This window comes from Arachis ipaensis, chromosome B07, assembly GCF_000816755.2.
Source record: "Arachis ipaensis cultivar K30076 chromosome B07, Araip1.1, whole genome shotgun sequence".
NCBI lineage: Eukaryota > Viridiplantae > Streptophyta > Magnoliopsida > Fabales > Fabaceae > Arachis > Arachis ipaensis.
In genome coordinates, this window is record NC_029791.2 from 70,536,266 (window position 1) to 70,546,871 (window position 10,606).

Consider the following 10,606-nt stretch of genomic DNA (forward strand, 5'->3'; position numbering starts at 1 on the left):
TCTTGAAGCAAGAAAAAGCAGCAAAGAACAAAGCTTGCAGGAAAAAAAAAAGCAAGCAGAAAAAGCCAATAACCCTTAAAACCAAAAGGCAAGGGCAATTAAAAAGGATCCCAAGGCTTTGAGCATCAGTGGATAGGAGGGCCTAAAGGACTGAAATCCTGGTCTAAGCGGCTAAACCAAGTTGTCCCTAACCATGTGCTTGTGGCGTGAAGGTGTCAAGTGAAAACTTGAGACTGAGCGGTTAAAGTCAAGGTCCAAAGCAAAAAGAAGAGTGTGCTTAAGAACTCTGGACACCTCTAATTGGGGACTTTAGCAAAGCTGAGTCACAATCTGAAAAGGTTCACCCAATTATGTGTCAGTGGCATTTATGTATCCGGTAGTAATACTGGAAAACAAAGTGCTTAGGGCCAAGGCCAAGACTCATAAAGAAGCTGTGTTCAAGAATCATCACACTGAACTAAGAGAATCAATAACACTATCTGAATTCTGAGTTCCTATAGATGCCAATCACTCTGAGCTTCAATGGATAAAGTGAGATGCCAAAACTGTTCAGAAGCAAAAAGCTACTAGTCCCGCTCATCTAATTAGAATCTGAGCTTCAATCAAAAACTCTGAGATATTATTGCTTCTCAACCCATTAGTCTTCTATTTTATTTGTCTAGTTGCTTGAGGACAAGCAACAGTTTAAGTTTGGTGTTGTGATGAGCGGATATTTTATACGCTTTTTGGGGATAATTTCATATAGTTTATAGTGAATTCAACTGATAAACATAATTGATTTCCTTACTAAGATTTACAAGATAACCATAGATTGCTTCAAACCAACAATCTCTGTGGGATTCGACCCTTACTCACGTAAGGTATTACTTGGACGACCCAGTGCACTTGCTGGTCAGTGGCACGCGTTGTGAAAAGTGTGATTCGTGATTTGTGCTACCAGATCACCAGATATTGAATTGCTAGAACTTCACCCTCGTTCAGATTGAATGACCATTAGCATGGCGTTTGATGTGAAGCAGAGGAGATTAATGACCATTAGGGTTGCATTAATCACTTATAGCTTGCTATGGAATGAATCATTCATTATTGGAATAGACAGTAAGAAAAGTTAATCCGGAAAGATAACGCATCTCCAAAACCTTAACTGATTTCTCACTATTGTTTCTTCGCTATTTCTTTGTTGCTTTCTTATTTATTTTATGTGCATTCAACAACAACCAATCAACTTTCTATTCGCCTAACTAAGATCTGCAGGATAACCACTACTTGCTCAATCCGGCAATCCTTGTGGAATTTGACCCTCACTCACCTGAGGTATTACTTGGACGACCCAGTGCACTTGCCAGTCAAGCTATGCGGAGTTCTAAATTTCGCGCACCAAGTGTTTGGCACCGTTGCCAGGGATTGTTTGAGATTGACAAACTAACAGTTGTCTTGTCTCTTAGATCAGGTACTTTCTATTGTTTTTCTTTTGTTTGTATTCTTTGTATTCTTGTTTCTTTTTAAAATTTTCAAGTTTTCTTGGTTCCTTTTTTCAAAAATCTTTCAAAAAACTTTTTGTTTTATTTGAGTCTTGCATCAATCTTTAAATTTGGTGTCTTTTTGGTTCTTCTTTTCTTTAGTTTTTCGGCAATTGTTCTTGAGTGGTCTTCATTGTATTCAAATTGTTCTTGATATTGTTCTTTGTTTGATTTCAAAATCTTTGAGTTTAGTGTCTTCTTGTGTTTTTAGTTCCAAATTTTCGAAAATTGTTTGATTTGATTTTAAAATTTTTTAAGTTTGGTGTCTTTTTATGTTTTTCCTTTCAATTTTTGAAAATTGTGCCTTTTAATTTCAAAAATTTTAAGTTTGATGTCTTTTAGTGTTTGTCCTTTCTAATTTTTCAAATTTCAAATTTTCTTGTTTATCTTTTCAAATCTTCATCTTAACTTTTTCTTTAAATTTCAAAATTCATCTTATCTTATTTTAAATTCAAATTTTAAAATTTAAAATTTTATCTTATCTTGCTTCAAATTCAATTTTCAAAATTCAAAATTTTAAAATTCAAAATTTAAAATTCAAATTTCAACTTTCAAAATTTTCAAAATTCAAATTCAAAATTTAAATTCAAAATCTTTTCAAATCTTTCAAATCTTATCTTTCCTTGTTTGACTTTTTCCTTCCAATTTTAAATTTCAAGATCTTCTTTTGACTTTTCCTATAATCTTTTATTTTAATTTCAAATCTTGTTAGTTAGTAGTTTGTTTTATCTTATTTTAATTTTAAAAGTTTGGTGTCTTATTGTAGCTCCTTTTTCTTTTTAAATTTCAAAATTTTCAAATCTTTTCTTTTTCTTTTTAGTTAAATTTCTTTCTAAAAAATAAATTTTCAAATCATATCTTGTTTATCTTTCTTGATCTTTAATTTTTATCTTTTCTCAAAATTTCAAACTTTGATATCTTATCATATCCTATCTTTAATTTAAATTCAAAATTTTAAAAGTTTAGTATTTAATTAGTTTCTCTTTAAATTGAATTTCAAAAATCTCTATTTAACTTTCTCTTTTTAAAATTTCGAAAATCTTCAAATCAAATCTTCCATCTTTATTTTCAAATCTTCATAGTTAATTGTTTGCTTTATCTTGTTTTATTTCTAAATTTGGTGTCTCTTTAATTTTTTTCTTTCTTTTTGAATCTTGAAAATTTCTAACCTTTTTTTTCTAATTTTTTAATTTTTTTGAAATTGTTAATTATTTTTATTTATTTTCGAATTAGTATCCTTATTTATTTATTTATTTTCGAAATTCAATTAAAAAATTATTTCTGATCTTTCTTCCTTGTTCTTTTCTGTTTACCACCTGGTGTGTTTAATTTTGTTTGGTGTTTTGTGCTGAGGAAAAATCATGGAGAGGGATCACATGGGTTACTACTCACACCCAAGGAGCGATTCAAATTACTATGGATGGAGGAATTATCCAGGCTTTGGTTGGAAAAGCCAAGACCAAAGAAACTTCAATGCTCCATATTCCATCTATCAAGAACCGCCACCTCTCTATCCCTATCAAGAACCTTCATCTTCTTGTTCATATAAAGAACTATCATCTTTTGATCTTGCCTGCCAAGAACTGCAGCAGATAACATAGGGAATTTTGCAAAAATTTCCATCCTCATCTCTTACTGACTCATACCAAGAACCACTACCTCTCTATCCATACCAAGAACCATGCTTCTTTTACTCATACCAAGAGCCATCATCTTATTATTCATATCAAGAATCACCATCTCCTTATCTAGAACTAACAGCTTTAGAGCTTACCATGAAAGAAGTAAAGGATGCCGCTCAAGATTGCATACAAGATATGAGAATGAGTATCAAAAATGTAGAGGAGCATGTGGGGGTGATCACCAAGCCTTCGGAAGAGGAACAAACAAACCCCCTCACAAGGGAAGCAATACAAATTCATACAGAAGAATGTGAGAGAATCATTCAAAGAAGTCCATACACCAGTGAAGTGGAGAATTCCCCACCTTCATACATTAAAGAAGAAGGAAATGCACAAACAAAGGAGAGTGTAAGGGAGGAAGAAAATTATGGGATTGTACACTCCAATGAATCAGAGAGCTACATGGAGGGTGAGTTCACTAAACCACCAATTCTAGAGGTTTTTGATGACGGGTACACTCTACCCATCACACAACACCCAAATTCTGAACTCAGGGTGGTAGAGATAATTAAGGAATGTACTAAAAAGGGGATCGTGACCGAGGAACCAAAGATGATATCCATGAAGAAGAAAAGGTCTGCAAGAAACAATACAACCCCTACCAAAACAAGCAAGGAGAAGCAAGCTTATAACAATAAAAGAAAGCTTGTTAAGGGGAATTCAAACCTGAAGGCACTAATCTCCTCCTCTTTCCCCTTGGAGTCATTTCTTTTAACCAACTGGAAGAAGAGGAAGAAAGTCAACAATCAAGTGTCAAGCTAATGATATTAAAGAAGTACGTGTTGGGAGGCAACCCAACCATGAGTAGAGTACTATGGTTCTTATTCCTTTTTGTTCATTTTCATTTTAAGTTTAATTTCATAGTTTTTTTTTCTTTTGACGTTTGTGATCATGTACAGTACTTAGAATAGAAACAGAGACATTCAGAGTTGGAAACAGAACATCCTCGGGAGATCCCCTTGCTGGCGTTGAACACTAGACAAGGAGGAAAATGGGCGTTCAACGCCCATGGAGGAGTACAATCCTGGTGTTGAACACCAGAGCAGGGGTAATCTGGGCATCCAACACCCATTGAGGGGCAGGTTGCTTGAGCTCTTCAGCCTTCTCAGCCAGTGGGTCCCACACAAATCCGACCGACCCCATCCACTTCAAATTCAAACCTTTCCCACCCATTCTTCCTTCACATATGACTAACAAGGGACCATGTTTTCTTTGCTAGGGGACAAGCAAATTTTTTAAGTTTGGTGTTACAGAGCAAGCTCTGGGATTATGCTAAAGGAAGGTGGATCATCTTCATAAGCAGTAGCCGCCGACACTAAGGTGGTCACGTTCCATTACTCCCTTGCTTATGTTAATTTTTGTTTTCCGTTGTATTTTATCTTATTGTCTGTTTCCTATTTCTAGTTGCGTGATCATCTTTAGTATCTTGTTCTTTACTTGTTTTGTCTTAAGCTATAAAATATCCTATGTATCTCTCACCATGCCTAAAAAAAATTTTATTTGAAAAAGAATAGTGAGATACATAAGCTCAAGTTATATAACAAGAGTAGCTCAATTATTTTGATGTGGTGACCTCGCTTTTACTTTCTGAATGCATGAAATAACAGTGCATATTTGATGTTGGAGTTAAGTGTGTTGACTCTTGAAAGAATGATGAAAAAGGAGAAGTATTATTGGTGATCTGAAAAATCCAAAAAAATTAATTCTTGAAGCAAGAAAAACTAGCAAAAAGAAAAAGAAAAAAGAGAGAAAAAATGAAAGAAAAAGAAAAAGCCAAAGGCTCTTAAAACCAAAAGGCAAGAGCAAAGATCCAAGGCTTTAAGCATCAACGGTTAGGAGGGTCTAAGTAAATAAAATCTTGGCCTAAAAAGTTCAAATGAGTTGTTTCCCTTAACTAAATGCTAGTGGTGTGAAGGTGCAAGTGAAAAGCTTGAGACTGAGTAGTTAAAGTTGTGATCCTAAAAGCAAAAGAGTGTGTGTAAGAACTCTGGACACCACTATCTAGGACTTTAAGGAAAACTAAAGTCGAATCCAAGGGTTCCCCCAGTTAAGTATCTGTGGCATTTATGCATCCGGTGGTAATACGGAAAAACAAAACACTTAGGGTCACGGTTAGGCTAAAAAAGAAGCTGTGTTCAAGAATCAAGAAAAGTTAAACTAAGAAAATCAATAATATCATCGGGATTCTAAGTTCCAAGGGATGCCAACACTTCTGAGGTTTAAAGGAAAGTGAGATGCCAAAACTGTTCAGAAGTGAATAGCTACTAGCCCCGCTCATCAATTGGAACTGAGCTTCATTGGAAACTTTGAGACTTATTATATCTTTCTCTTCTTTTTAATCCTACTTTATTTTTAGTTGCTTAGGGACAAGCAACAGTTTAAGTTTGGTGTTCTGATGAGCGGATATTTTATATGCTTTTTGGAATTATTTTCATGGTGTTTTAGTTATGTTTTGTTGAGTTTTACTATGTTTTAGTAGGTTTTAATGCAAAGTCACATTTTTGGATTCTACTTTGAGTTTGTGTATTTTCTTATGATTTCAGGTAATTTCTGGTTGAAAGTGATGAGTTTTGGAAAAGTACTGATTCAGAGGCAAAGAAAGAACTGCAGATGTTGTCAACTCCTGACCTCCATACATTCAAACAAGCATTTTTGGAGTTACAGAGGTCCAATTGACGTGCTCTTAATGGCTTTAGAAACCCAACTTTAAGGGAATTCTAGAAATATATAATAGTTCATACTTTACTTTGAAAATGATGGCCCAAAACAGGTGTTGAACGCGCAAATCATCCCCTACCCGGTGTTTAACGTGCCAAAAAGAGCAAGCTCAGCGTTGAACGCCCAAAATGGACCAAATTCGGTGTTCAACACACCAAGAAGAGTCCAAGCACGTGAATTCATCCCAAGCGCAGCCCAAACACTCACCAAGTGGGCCCAGAAGTGGATTTTCGTACCCTTTAGCTTAGTTTATCACATTTTTGTAATTTTTAATTATTAGTAACATCTTTTAGGTCTAGTATTTTGCTATAAATAAGAAACTTCCTTCCTCCTGAGGATCATGCGTCCCAGGAGGGGAGAAGCACAGACACTATTTCTCTGGTTCATTTTGTAAAGCATGAGTAACTGAACCTCCTAGGTTAAGTTCAGGAGCTCTGCTGATTCTCATGGATTAATAATATTATTGTTTCTATTTCAACCTATGTTAGTTTGATTCCATTCTAAGATGTATCTTCGTTCTTCAATCTTTATGAATCTAGAGTAGAACTAGCATATGACCCCTTGTTCTACATGAGTTCTTGCAAGTCTCGAGAGGGATAGCATTGAACTACAAGCTTCATTATACATCTCTTAGACGACTAATCCACGCGTTCGTTGGGGACATGGGAACATCTGTTCAGCCGAGCCTGGGGCGATTAGGGCCTTTGTGGTATAAGCTAGAATCATAAAGCTTCAGTCTCTGATCCGGAAGATCTGACCTTGTCTGTAGCATTTTGAGTAGGATCACCAGAGATTGAATTGCTAGAGCTTTACCCTCAGTCAGATTGAATGACCATTAGCGTGGCGTTTGATGTGAAGCAGAGGAGATTAATGACCATTAGTGTGGCGCTAATCACTTACAGCTTGCTATGGAATGAATCATTCATTATTGGAATAGAAAGTAAGAAAAGTTAATCCGGAAAGATAAGGCATCTCCAAAGCCTTAACTGGTTTCTCACTATTGTTTCTTCGCTATTTCTTTATTGCTTTCTTATTTATTTTATGCGCATTCAACAACAACCAATCAACTTTCTATTTGCCTGACTAAGATCTGCAGGATAACCACTACTTGCTCAATCCGGAAATCCTCGTGGGATTCGACCCTCACTCACCTAAGGTATTACTTGGACGACCTGGTGCACTTGCCGATCAAGCTGCAGAATTCTAAATTTTGCGCACCACCCTTCAACCCTTCAACAAGGGCATGGCATGCCAATTCTTCTCAACCTTTCACCAAGCTGGCGTGCATTGATCGTGCAGTGGGCGTGGCATGCTGGGCTATTATTCCAGAAGCATTAAAGCTGGCGTACATTGGACATGCCTTTTCAGGCGGCACGCCAACTTCTTGTCCAGTGGCATGCCAACCTCTCATCAAGGGCATGCCAAAGGCGTGCACTATGAAGTGGCACGCCAACTCTCCAGCTCTGGTGTGCATAGGGCGTGCCAAAGGGTGTGGTACGCTAGGCAAAGATTACAAAGGAGATCTAACGCTTGCACAACTTGGGCGTGTCACGAAAGTGGCACTTGCATGGCACGCCACTCAACCCTTTCTTCACTCAACAAGCTAGGCCCATCATGAGTTAGTTAGAAATGAAATTTTAATTGTAATTTAAAGAGAATATGAATTTACATTTGCAAGTAGGAGTAGTATATAAACCAAAAGGAAACACTTTTGATAGCGACTTTACTTTTTAGATTTTACTTTCATCACTTTTTGTACTTTTCTCTATAAGTTATAAGTAGCTAACTTCTCTTTCATTGGGGGAAAGAGCTCCATTGTTATTTGATGGATCAAATGTGATTTTATCTTCTTCTTCTCTTTATTTTTTATTATTTCTTTAGCAAGAATCTTTGTTCTTCATTTCAAGGATTCAAATATGTTGGGAAAGAATTTGAATCTAACATGGATTCTATGTGAACTTTGGAAAAAGAATCATAGAATTAATGGTTGTAATTCTTTCTCACAATTGTTGTAAATCTGGGTTTGGGATTGATATTGTGACATTTAATCAAATCACATTTGGATTTATGAAATTGTGTGTTTCTAAATTAGAGACCAATCTTCATCTCTTCTCATGAGCAATTAGATCAAGGAATTGGCATTTGATCAAGTGAAGAGAGATTCAATCATCAAGGAATTGGGGTTCAATCACTTATAATTTGCCAAGAGATCAATGAATTGCATAATTAAAAATGAGATGAAAAGCTATTTGATCCGGAGAATTCAATACCTCTGTACCCCAACGATCCTCCCTTATTCTATTTTTTCCCTTCTTGATTAATTGCTTTCTATTTTAAGCTCATTTTCATTGCTTCCTTTACATTCCAACAATTTACTTTTCTTGCCAGTTATTCTTCCCGCATTTATATTATTGCAATTTATTTTATTGCATTTTTAAGTTTCCAGTTATTTACCTTCTCGCTCTTTAATTTCAGTCATTTATTTTTTTTTCTCTTTACTTTTTAGTCATTTACTTCACTACCAAGTTATTTAGTCATTTGATTAAACCTCATTGAATTTGATTTGTTTAACTAGAATAGCAAATTAATTAAAATTGATTGATCTATCAATATTCGTTGGAACGATAACCCACTTATTGTGGTATTACTTTTTGCGATCCGGTGCACTTACCGATGATTTTATAGATTAAATTTGTAGAATCCGTATCAATTAGCTCCAAGTACAGAAAACACAGTTGTAAATTATTTAATTCTTTCAATTTAAACATAATCTTTGAAGAATTTGAATATAAAAAAGGGTTAGATATGATCCTTTCTTTTTCGCTGTTTAAAATTTCAACAACCACAACTTCATATGTTTGACTTTACAATTCATCATTTTTGATTAGCTCATTTTACATATTAGATGCATAAATGAAGCTTTAACATCAAGAGACAAGATATAAATATATTCCTTATGATTCAAATGCCACTAGTTTTAGCTCCAAATAGTATTTTAAATTTACTTTTGGAACCAAATACTAGGCATGGCCCAAATCCATAAACACTGAATGTCTTATCTGTCTTCTAAGACAATTTTAGCCTTCTAAACATCATCTTTTGCAATGGTTCATTTCATCAATAATTATAGAGTTTTTTCCTAGCGTTTCTGAAATATAAAACACATAGACTTTTTATTTCTAAACACAAGATATGTTCACAAAATAAATACGCTTTGGATACAAATGTGAAAATGTTTAACTTAGGGCCCAAAGTAACGCCTTAACAAAATATAATGCAAATTTATATAATTTAAAAACAAATTTGATATTTTACAATCTTAAAGACTCTAGAAAATATTTATGCAATATGTAAACATTTATGCACAAATGAATTCTAATATTATAAATATTTGGGATAAAATATATGAATACTTTTCACTTTTACTAATTATCCGCACTTAAATTTTTGCATGTCCTTCTCTAAAACCAAATCCTGCATGATAAATTTTAACAATTGAACTCATTTTATTCAACACATAATAATTTAAAAACACATCAATTCCATTAACGCAAGACATACATGCATAAGTGACCAATTGTTCGTTACACAATAAATGATATTTGATAATCTTCTCTAACATATTCATATAAATTTAATGATTAAAATGCATGGATCAAGAATAAGAATTCTAGTTCTGTTTAGCACTCAAGTATCAGAAAGTGTTTATGTTTTTTTTTCTCTCTTATCATCTCACGTGAATTGCACTACCATAAACTTGTAATAGGTCTTAAAATTTCTAAATCATATATCTTATACATGAAAAAATTAAGAGGGCTTTATTGAGGTTGTAATAGGGCTAAGGTATAGATAGAAAAATGATCAGGTCAATACAACTGAACCTTTTTGCCAAAAGAATATATATATATATATAAACACTTATGAGCAAGACTACATATTTTATATACTAATTCTTTTTATAGAACTCTAGAAAATAGTGTATATCAAAATGTATATTATGTATTTACGTATGCTTTTAGAAAACAATGTATCATGTGTTAGCAATTAGTCTCTCCTAAAAAACATTTTTACATTACAGTAATTGTACTTTTAATAACCCCATTTTTTCATTTTTTCTTTATTCTTCCACCCGCACTTAAATGAGGGCATGTCCTCATGCATTCTTTCATACTTATGCTCAATGATATGGATAGATATATGTAATTTCTCTCAAAAGCCAAAAGGTTGGGAATCATCATGGTTTTCACATTTGACTATGTTTGAGCTAAAACAAGAGAATAGACAAACAGCTCAAGGTTGAAACAAGGAAAACATGTACAAGGGAGGCTATATAGGTACATAGAATAAAATTAAGAAGGAAAACCTCTATCATACTAAAGCATGTATAATGATATATAATTTTAAGCAAGAGTTGAAGTAATAAACTCAGAGAGAATTTGCACAATCAAAAGAATAGATGTGGTACAAAATTTATCATCCAATTAGACTCAAAATCTTATAGTGTAATACTTAATCCATACAGTTTCATGAAACATCAATAATGCTGCAAAAATATGTTAGACTTAAGGTTTGACAACATTGTGCAACTATGGTCAATTTGCACTCATATGTTTAAAGATATCAATAGAATTTTATAAAACACACAAACATTAGGAAAGAAAATAAAATATGAAAATGAAAATGCAA